General features: G+C 49.9%; 1 non-coding gene across 1 annotated transcript; it reads left to right on the forward strand.

Moving 5' to 3' along the window:
* Positions 1-834: 834 nt before the first annotated feature.
* Trnay-gua lies at positions 835-924 on the forward strand. Its single transcript is given in 2 exon segments — positions 835-871; positions 889-924. It is a non-coding gene; the product is annotated as a tRNA-Tyr (tRNA).
* Positions 925-10,417: the final 9,493 nt, after the last annotated feature.

A 10,417-nucleotide genomic window follows, 5' to 3' on the forward strand; every position in this document is an offset into this window, starting at 1 on the left:
GTATTTGCGCGTCCCAAATATTGCCTTGCTTCTTTCTTTTTTTTTATTACGTTAGATGACAAGCGGAAAAGTGGTGTTCCCTCTTCTAACGGTTTCGCCTCCCCCTCCCCGTCGCGATGCACCTACCCCTACCTTTGTGACGTGTACGACCTTACCTGTTCCTCTCCGTTTTTCGCGTCTATCACTTGAAGAAGGGCCTCCGCCCAAAACGTCGTGTATACCTTCCTGTCCACGCATTTTTCGAGTAGCACAACCATACATTTGCGATTTCCTGTAGTTCGCCGTGAAAGCACGTTTCTGGATATTGGAGCAAAAAAATTCGGAGCGCATTTACGCCATCGCGCAACGTGAGTCACAACGAGAGCAGCCGCTCGGCGCTTGCGTATAGTTCGCTATCATTGGGACGTCGTTGTCGTTACTGAGCCTACTCCTGGGTGCGATTCTGAGGATTTTCACGCCATTTTTGCTTCCGCTCTCGATTTCGCTCTCGCGCCTGATTCGTACTCCGTCTACGACCAGGCTCCTCTGCGCGCAGTAACTGAGAATCGCGTTCTACGAACTCGCTATGAACCTTCCGAGGTCTAGCCATACAGCTTTCAAGTTTGTCTCCTCGGATAGCCGTGCGCAAGCGCCGGCAAAATATGGTCACTGTCAAGTTGAGAAACTGGTGAGAACGCCAGGGTCTCTCTTTCGAACGTTCATCCTCCAGCACGCGCTCGTTTCCTTTCGCCGTGCTTTGACTGCGCATGCGCGCTCAAGGCTAACGGGACGCCGAAGGGTTATCGAAGGTAGAGTGAAATGGAATTTCCCACCTTCAACTCACAGAAGTTTGTCCCGTCGATAGCTCAGTTGGTAGAGCGGTGGTCTGTAGAGGAAGCGACTGTTGTCATCCATAGGTCGCTGGTTCGAATCCGGCTCGAAGGACCCAAGGGAGAGGAGGAGACAAGACCGCACGGGGGGAACGACGAGACGCTAAAGTAGCTGCCGTTTTCTCGACCATAGAGTTCGGTGTTCTGCCGTCCTCGCACGCTCTTATCTTCTTTTCTCCCGTATTCGTTCTTTTTCGCGTGAGTTGAAACGTGGTGGCGTCAGTGTGCAAACAACCGGTGTTAAAATAGCACCCAACCACTTCGGGTTCTGAACTATACTTCGTCTCACCCTACGATGGACTAAAGGCAGAAGCTACGGACCGCCAGATCCAATCACGAGCCACTTAGACAGTGCGTGCTATTTCGCTTCGATGAACGTATCGGTGCCCGCGTCTCGGATCACTGATGGGGATGGGCGGACAGTGGTTCGGATTAAGCCATTAGTGGCTCAACATTTTTACATTGCAAAGAAAGCCACGACGTGCTGGCTCGTTGCAGTGTCGAAGCTATAAAAATGACGCAGCGTTTTTGGATTCGGAGCTTTATTCGTCCAAACCTAATCAGTGCTAAGCGTGTCATATGTTAGCGTGAAACGTGATTGGACCTGGCGGCCCGTGGCATTGCCTTTAGTCCATCGTAGGATGAGACGAACTATAGACGTCGGGTTTCGTTTGTTGGCAAACATAAAATGGCGAAGGCTAGATTATATTTATCAAGAGGCCTTGACATAACCCTTTCATCAATAAAAGACGCATTAACATCACCATAAAAGGGCGAACAGACTCCGCGGCCACGTCGAGCGGACCGGGGAGCGGTTAAGCGCCGTTCACACATATGCAACCGAGTAAGACCGAGAGAGACCAGTCCGGTTTTTTAGCCTGTTGCGACGTCTTAGGACTAGCTCCGCTGCAGCGCATCCGGTCCTAAGACGTCGCAAGAGGCTTAAAAACCGGTTTGGTCTCTTTCGGTCTCACTCGGTTGCATACGTGTGAACGGCGCTTTATGCGATTGATGACGCCGCCGAGAATTTTTGCGAATAACGACCGTGCGGAGGATCCCACTATACTCCGTTCACCCTTAAAGTGATACTTCAACGAAATCTGAACTATATCCGTCGTGTTCAAAAATAGGTTGAATATGATCCACAATATCCGTAAATGACGATCGCACGTTTATATTTTGAGCCTGGTGGCTGTATTTTTTGTTATAAACGGCCCACTCTAGCAAACGCTCGGCGAAGGCCCAACTTAGAGCATGTGACATCCGACGCAATCGTGACGTAGGTCGTCTAGGGACGAGCAAGCTACGGCGAGGCTGACGTGGAGGGGATGGCCTAGTCGTTCCAGTCACCGAAGCGGATGCTTTTGTACGAACTTTGAGTGACGGGTAGTCAACTCTCCGAGGGGGAAGGGGGCCCGGTCAGGATGGTGACGACCGATGATGGTGTTCGCCCGATGGTAGCCCCCCGGGAAGTCGAATAAGGAAAAAAAAACTAAAAGTTGTTCGATCCCGCTGGACACATTACGACGTCGGTAGGTTTACGGCGGCCAGTGTGGCCACGTTTATTTTCAAAACAAAACGACAAGTCAACGGTAATATACAAAACTTCCAAAATTAAAACCCCGTACTTTAGTCCCCAGTCTCAAGAGCCGAATTCCCCGAGAACCCTCTCGGCAGCCCTTTTCTAGCCTCGTAGATGCCTCCTTTCCCTCCAGAGATGGACCAATCACTTCAAATTTCACCACTCCCACCTGGTACACTGTCGTCCAATGGTCGGCGAGCTGTCATCCTGTCGCTGTAACTGCCAAACCTAAATTCCTTGTAGGGTTGTTCTCTGCAATTTTTCCAGTCTGACTGGCGCCAACCGCTAAGTTATTGCATCCCGCAAAAAGCGACAATTTTACACTAAGCGGCGAAACCCTCTATATACAGGCACATTCGGCTAAAAGTCACAACCAGCTGCAAGGAGGGATCTGTCCGAGCAGACTACCGAAACCCGAGACGTTTCTTAACGACCGCGGGGAAGCCGCTCCCCACTCCCGGCCGCTCTGCCCCCGCAAATGCTCCCTCCAAAACGCCGACACTCACAAAGAAAGCTAAAAAAAAAAAAAAAAAAAACGATGCCGACGCAACTGTTGAAAGATCGACTTTTCTAAAACAAATCTTACTTATTTCTAACAAAATCCTTCGTTACTTAACACGGGTAGTCTTTTATAATCTTGTAGGGGGACAATAGCTACTTCAGGAACACTCAAAAGGGATTCTCGGGAAGGCGGGAGCTCCTCCTTCCCCTCTTCTCTCGTCGTGGCCGGGGCGAGACAGTTACCGTCACTAGCTGTGAAGGTTCCTAGACGGGCATTACAAACGAGGCGTTAGCGACATCCACCAGGTGCTCTTTACTAATCGTTTAAATCGTTTTAAAATTCCCTTTCGTGACTTTTTAACAAGATATTTGTGTGTTCGATGTGATACTGCTCCTTTGAACACATATAGACCATAAAATAAGCGCCGAAATTTTGTTGTAGTATCCCTTTAAGCTGAGACTACGGTAGGAGGAGCTACGTCACCGCCATACCAATCAGTTGCCTCCCTCTTGCCTGACCCGGGCGTAGCTTCCACTGCAGGCTCAGCTTAGTGACTTACGGAGTATAACAGCTGTCACTGTAAAAAAACGCAAGAAAAAGAGAAGCTATCATAATCTAGTGACATATCGGAGTTGTCTGATGAGAATGTGGGGCGGCAATTTCACCTACCGTGCTTTCCGAACTATAGTCCGCGGGCGAAACAAGTTTAAGTTGGAATCTTACGCGGGGCTGTACATCTGCAGGTGCGGACTATACACTCCGTGCGACGCGACTGGCGCGCCGCCGCGCGGCCGGTACCGAAGGTAGGCATTGAGAACCCCAGAGAAAACGAAACCGAAACCACGCCGCGTACGTTGGTACGCATTGCAGTCGGAGTGGTGCGATTGCGCTGGGTTCACAGCATGAAGTGCTGCCTGTGCTGCGTCATTTAGTGCTTCAATATGCGTCGTATCTCGTGGAGACAAAGTTTCACAGTTTTTCATCTCGCCGATGTTTTCTGGGACAGCGACAACAATGGAGCCCTGCCGTACGACGCGAGAAATTTGGTCTCCCGATCATGCCTTCCACTGTGTCGGCACGGCCGACATATTCTACACTGCCGCTTTGCGCTCTGCGTTTGTTTTCGTGCCAGTAACGCCTACATATGTCAGCGCCGATGGGACAAACTGAAATGCCATCCCACACTCGCGGGTATGCAGTGCCAATTTCGTTGGACGAATGCCCTCCAAAGAAGTTTCGTCCCCATGGTACGTGTCGATGATATTTCCGGACAAGTATGGCACGCAATCTGTACTTCATGAAGAAAGATTCGAACGGTAAAAGAAGTGACAAATATAAATCCAAAGAAAACAGCAATGAAACTCGGAATCACTGGAGAATCGACGTTTGAGTATGGAAGTTTATGTGGTGCGCTTTTTTTCTTGATCAGCCTCCTTTTGGATGTGGAAACACTGACACCCCGAGTTTGGTAGACAACAGTTTTTTTTCTCGGCTTTAGAGCCACCTATCGCAAAGTGGTTCGAACTGGAAGTACCGTACACTGGTCCCTTTCTACCTGTAAAGCGTGCACTTCACACGATGAGTGGTATTATCTGACAGCCTTTGACGGTCAAAGCCAGTTCCCTTTTAGTTACGCCGCCCAAGCTAAATTTCCACCTGGTTTCGCTATGCCAACTCTTTTTGTTATAATAAGTGTTGTGCCAAGTGACGGTCATGTCAAAGTACCTGTGCGCCGAAAATCAGCACCTCGCACAACAGGTTATTACACAACAGCTGACCGCAAAAGCCCTTGGCGGCCAAACCGTGTTTTGGCCGACAGCTTTGTTTTCTCGGCTTTGGAACCACCTTTCGTAAAGTTGTTTCAATTGGAAGTACAGTCCACTAGTCCCTTCCTACCTCTAAAGTCTCCACCTCCCCCGACCAGTGGTATTCTCTTGACAGCCTTTTCATGGTCAAAACCGGTTCCCATTGAGTTACGCCGCCCAAACCAAATTTTCACCTGGTTTCCCCTTTGCCACCTTTTTTTTTTGTATAATAAGTGCTGTGTCATGTTACTGTCAAGTCCAAGCACCTGTGTGGCTAAATCTGCACTTTGCACAGCCCGCTATAACATAACATTTTGGGTCCAATATTGGACCCAAAACAGCTTTATTTCTTTATTCGTTAGAAACCTAACTTTCACACCTGCTGTCTTAAAGAAACTTGGCACTCCTCGTGCACAAACTTAATGAACATCTCACTCTCCTCCAAATATCATCGTTTCAGCAGTCCTAGGTTTACAGCGACGAGCGAAATAAATTTCCCACTCAGAGCAATTAAGGTGTCGGCTGTCTTGTTTTTCCGAAAATTGCTCCAACTCGTTTTTCGGCCGCAACTAGAGAAATTACCCCTAATAACGAATCAAACTCAATATATAAGAAGTGGAGAACAGCTAAATGCCCTTCTGCCCCAGCACTCATGCAACGTCACCCTCGACTTATCGGCTCAAAAAGCAAAAGTTTCGTCCATGCGCGCTTCCACCGCCACAGCTTGGCATGCGAAAAGGCGCCGCAGGCTGCTGAACGCGCCTCACAGTCGAACGCCAGCTCCTCCGCTAGCGGCGCTGCGCGCGTTTTTCAAAGCGCCCCCTATAGTTCCCGCACGGAGTGTATACAACAATTGTTTTTACTGCGTTAGCACGAGAACGCTCGTTTGGACGAAAACCCGGTGGTTTCCTTCGTTTGTCAGCGCCGGGGAGAGAAAGAGAAGGGGTGAGAGGGTGACGCGTGCGACGTCCCCATTGGTCCGAGGTGCTGACGTTAGCACGCGTCAACCTCTTCTCTTCTACCCTGCGCTGACAAACTGACAGACACCGTCGCGTTTTCGTGAAAACGAGCCTTTTCGTTTTCATCAAAGTCACGCGCACGGCTGGCGCGGAACCGGAGAGCAGGAGGCGCCGCGCAACACCTCCTAGATAACAAAGCCGTAGTGCTGAATGAGATGGCGTCATCAGAGAAGGCCAACGCTGGACAGAAATTGGAAACAAGTGCTGCGTCAGCGCTCAGATTGGAGTCAAGTTTGAGCCGAACATTGACGCAATCGTCGTGTTCAATCTGTGCCCAGCGTTGGCCTTCTCTGATGACGCCATCTCATTCAGCATTACGCCTTTGTTATCTAGGAGGTGTTGCACCGTGGCACGGTGGAATGAGGGCGGGCTCGGTTGCCGCTCTGTCGTCACTGGTTGTTCTTCGCTCTGGGTTACCATATAGTAGCGGTGCGTGAGCTGTGATGTGCGTGTGTGTAGTTAAAACGATGGACGTGGTTCTATCTACGAGTGATCTGGATGACCGTATCCAAGGGCGTCGACGTACTCTGACAGGTAGAGAACAGAAAAAGGGTGAATAAAAATGACAGAAAGACCCATTGATGGATTCTTAATGGAATCTGTTGGCATGACCCTTGGGAACACACATCACGTACCCATTTAGGAAGCGCTAATACTGACCCCGTATCAAAGCCAAAAAGAGGCAGCAAAGAATAGAGGAATCAATGGAGAAACCCAAAAGACAAAAAGTGAAGGGGTCAGCGCTTCCTGGCGTGGGTGGGGCTTGCGCCGCTTTTTTTTTTTTTTTAATTTTTAAATCGGGCTAAGAAGCGTAAAATTGTATTAAAAAACGATTAGTTTTTGTATAAATATTTCAATTCGTCTTACCTCGAATAGAATTTGCCGTCAATACTGCAATTATAACTTGACCCCCGATATCATTCATTAAAAAGTTATTTAACGAATTTCTAGTTAATTAGCCAAACTTAACACAACGATTATCCTCTCATCTAATGTCTGCCTAGTCTGACAAATGCATGGAGAAGACGGCACCTGTCTAACTCTCAACCCCTCCCTAGTAAAAATGCTCACTCCCTGTATATCGAGCGTGGTCGACAGTGCGGAAAATACGGTAATCAGTTTTTAACTAACAGCGAAGAAAAACGAACTGCATTTGCGACCACAAGCACTGAGCTTGCGGCTCATAAGGTTAACATGGAAAGCTGTTATATTGGATTTGATGCGTCACCGAAAGCGGGCCAGCGTGGGCCAGAGAAGCGCGGTGTCAGCGTTCGGAGGTGACTTGCACTGACTGAACGCGAGTCGCAGCCAAACGCTGACGTAATTCTCGTCTCCAATATGTACTCCACGCTGGTCCACGGTAGGTAACGTGGAAAACTTGAGTACTTCGGCATTCCATCTGTACTCGTATTCACGTCAAGAACCGTAGTAAATGTATTATCGCTCCTGAGCGTAATTCATTTTCCCCTCGATGTGTTGTATTAAAAGGACTATGAAATGGTCCTTTTAATACAAACACAGGTGAGCGTTATTCCTGCTATGTCTTAGATTTTGCATGCTTTTGCCGCCGACTGCAACACTTAGCGTTATTGAATAGCCTTTTATGCCGCTTATGAAAATGATACAGTAATATGGCTGGCGCCCAGCACGAGACCTGTTTGGCGTGTGATCAGGCATTGCCGGGTGATGGGGTTTTCGTGACATGTGTTGAGTGCAAATTTTCTTACCACCTTGGAGATTGCTCGGGTGTTCAACGACCAACTAGTAAATCGAAGGGTGACTGTCTTCGTAAAAATTGGCGGTGCCCGACATGTGTAACTGCAAAAAAGAGAAGTGCCAGCAAGGAAACTACCCTTGATATACCAAGCATGCTTGTCAGCATAAACGCCAAGCTAGAGAGCCTTCTAGGTCTTAGGGAAACGGTTGACAGCATCGACCAATCGATTTAAGTTATGTCGAAAGACTATCAAGGAGAGGTCGGCATTTTAGGTCGCCCTCACTCACCCTCACAGCCACACTCACTTAAGCCCCTCACTCACCCTCGCTCTCACTGCTACACTCACCTTCAGCCCCTCACTCATCCTCACCCTCACATCACACTCACCTTCAGCCCTCACTGAACCTCACGGCCCTCACGCACTCACCGCCCTCACGGCCCTCACGCCCCTCACGACCCTCACCGCCCTCACGGCCCTCACGCCCCTCACTCACTCATGGCCCTCACGCCACTCACCGCCCTCACCGCCCTCACAGCCCTCACAGCCCTCACCGCCCTCACGCCTCACCACCCTCACCGCCCTCACGGCCCTCACGGCCCTCACGGCCCTCACGCCACTCACGCCACTCACGCCACTCACGCCACTCACGCCACTCACGCCACTCACGCCACTCACGCCACTCACGCCACTCACGCCACTCACGCCACTCACGCCACTCACGCCACTCACGCCACTCACGCCACTCACGCCACTCACGCCACTCACGCCACTCACGCCACTCACGCCACTCACGCCACTCACGCCACTCACGCCACTCACGCCACTCACGCCACTCACGCCACTCACGCCACTCACGCCACTCACGCCACTCACGCCACTCACGCCACTCACGCCACTCACGCCACTCACGCCACTCACGCCACTCACGCCACTCACGCCACTCACGCCACTCACGCCACTCACGCCACTCACGCCACTCACGCCACTCACGCCACTCACGCCACTCACGCCACTCACGCCACTCACGCCACTCACGCCACTCACGCCACTCACGCCACTCACGCCACTCACGCCACTCACGCCACTCACGCCACTCACGCCACTCACGCCACTCACGCCACTCACGCCACTCACGCCACTCACGCCACTCACGCCACTCACGCCACTCACGCCACTCACGCCACTCACGCCACTCACGCCACTCACGCCACTCACGCCACTCACGCCACTCACGCCACTCACGCCACTCACGCCACTCACGCCACTCACGCCACTCACGCCACTCACGCCACTCACGCCACTCACGCCACTCACGCCACTCACGCCACTCACGCCACTCACGCCACTCACGCCACTCACGCCACTCACGCCACTCACGCCACTCACGCCACTCACGGCACTCACGGCACTCACGGCACTCACGGCCCTCACGGCCCTCACGGCCCTCACCGCCCTCACCGCCCTCACAGCCTTCACGGCCTTCACGGCCTTCACGGCCCTCACGGCCCTCACTCACCCTCACTCACCCTCACTCACCCTCACACTCATGAATTTTCCTGGTTCAGAAAGTCACTCACCCTCACCTCACCTGTGAAGATGGGGGTGAGTGAGGGTGAGTGAGGGCCCTCATGAGTGAGGTTTGCCGAGGTATGCTATCAAGAGCTACTGGGAGAAGTGCGAAACCATGGTCAGGAAATTAATGATCTAAAAAAGCGCGTGGAATGCCTTGAGAGTGCTGATAACACAACGGAAATGCAGGCACTGAAGTCGAGCCTACATGACCTTGAATGGCGCAGCAGGCGTTTAAATCTGGAAATTCACAATGTTACACCAGCTGAAAATGAAAACCTGATGACGAAAGTAAACGAGGTAGCACAGAAACTCGAGTTACCAGCGCTCGAGGCAAGTGACGTAGTAGCTCTTCACAGAATGCCATCGAAGTCCGACAAAGTTCCCGGAATTATCATACGTTTTGCACAACAAGAAAAACGCAACGAGTGGCTGCGGAATAAAAAAAAAACTTGCACGCGGTCAGCGAAGTATTTATATTTTAGAAAACTTAACCAAACAAAACAAGGCACTTCTCTGGATCACGAAAGAATGGGCAAAGCAAAGGTCCTATCAGTTCGTACGGCACCAAAATGGAAAAATTCTTGTCAGGCGTGGGGTGGGCGAGCGCGCAGCTGTTGTCAGATGTGAGGATGACCTGCGAAAGCTGTAGTAATATTTTTTTTCCCTTCTTTGAAAGTTCACGTGGTCGTTTATCGTTTTAATGCTCGGTCATGATTGTTTACTTCCATGTGACCTTGAGGCATATCTTGGTACTGAACGCCATGCTTTCACGAAATATTTTCATGTGAAAGCCCAATCTGCTAAAAATAAGAATATAGATTTCGAAGTGTTTTTTAATCAGGTTCCTTTTTTGTTTGACGTAGTAATGTTATCAGAAACGTGGTATCGTAATGATAGTGATGTTTTGAAACTTCCTGGATACGTCAGCTTTTCGTTAAATCGCACATCTCGCCGAGGTGGCGGCGTATGTCTACTAATTAAAGACACAATTAACTGTGAACTATTGTCAGATTATTCATGTATTACACGGGACTTCGAAGTATTAACAGTGCGCGCGAAATGTGTAATAATAAGCGTGTTTTATCGGCCTCCAGATGGCAATAGTAAGAACTTTTTGGAATTTTTCAACACATACCTTCGTTTTGTCAATGATAATGGTTATACCGTAATTTGCGGTGGGGATTTTAATATTGACATGCTGAAAGATACTGCATTGAAGAGAGAAATGAATATGATCACAGAAACCAATGGGTGTATGAACACAATAAATATTCCAACTAGAGTTACTGTAAGCTCTGAAACATTAATTGATCTTTTTATTAGTAACGCCGATAGTGAAAATATAAAATC

This window comes from Ixodes scapularis, unplaced genomic scaffold (assembly GCF_016920785.2).
Source record: "Ixodes scapularis isolate PalLabHiFi unplaced genomic scaffold, ASM1692078v2 PGA_scaffold0__279_contigs__length_252992795, whole genome shotgun sequence".
Taxonomy (NCBI): Eukaryota; Metazoa; Arthropoda; class Arachnida; order Ixodida; family Ixodidae; genus Ixodes; species Ixodes scapularis.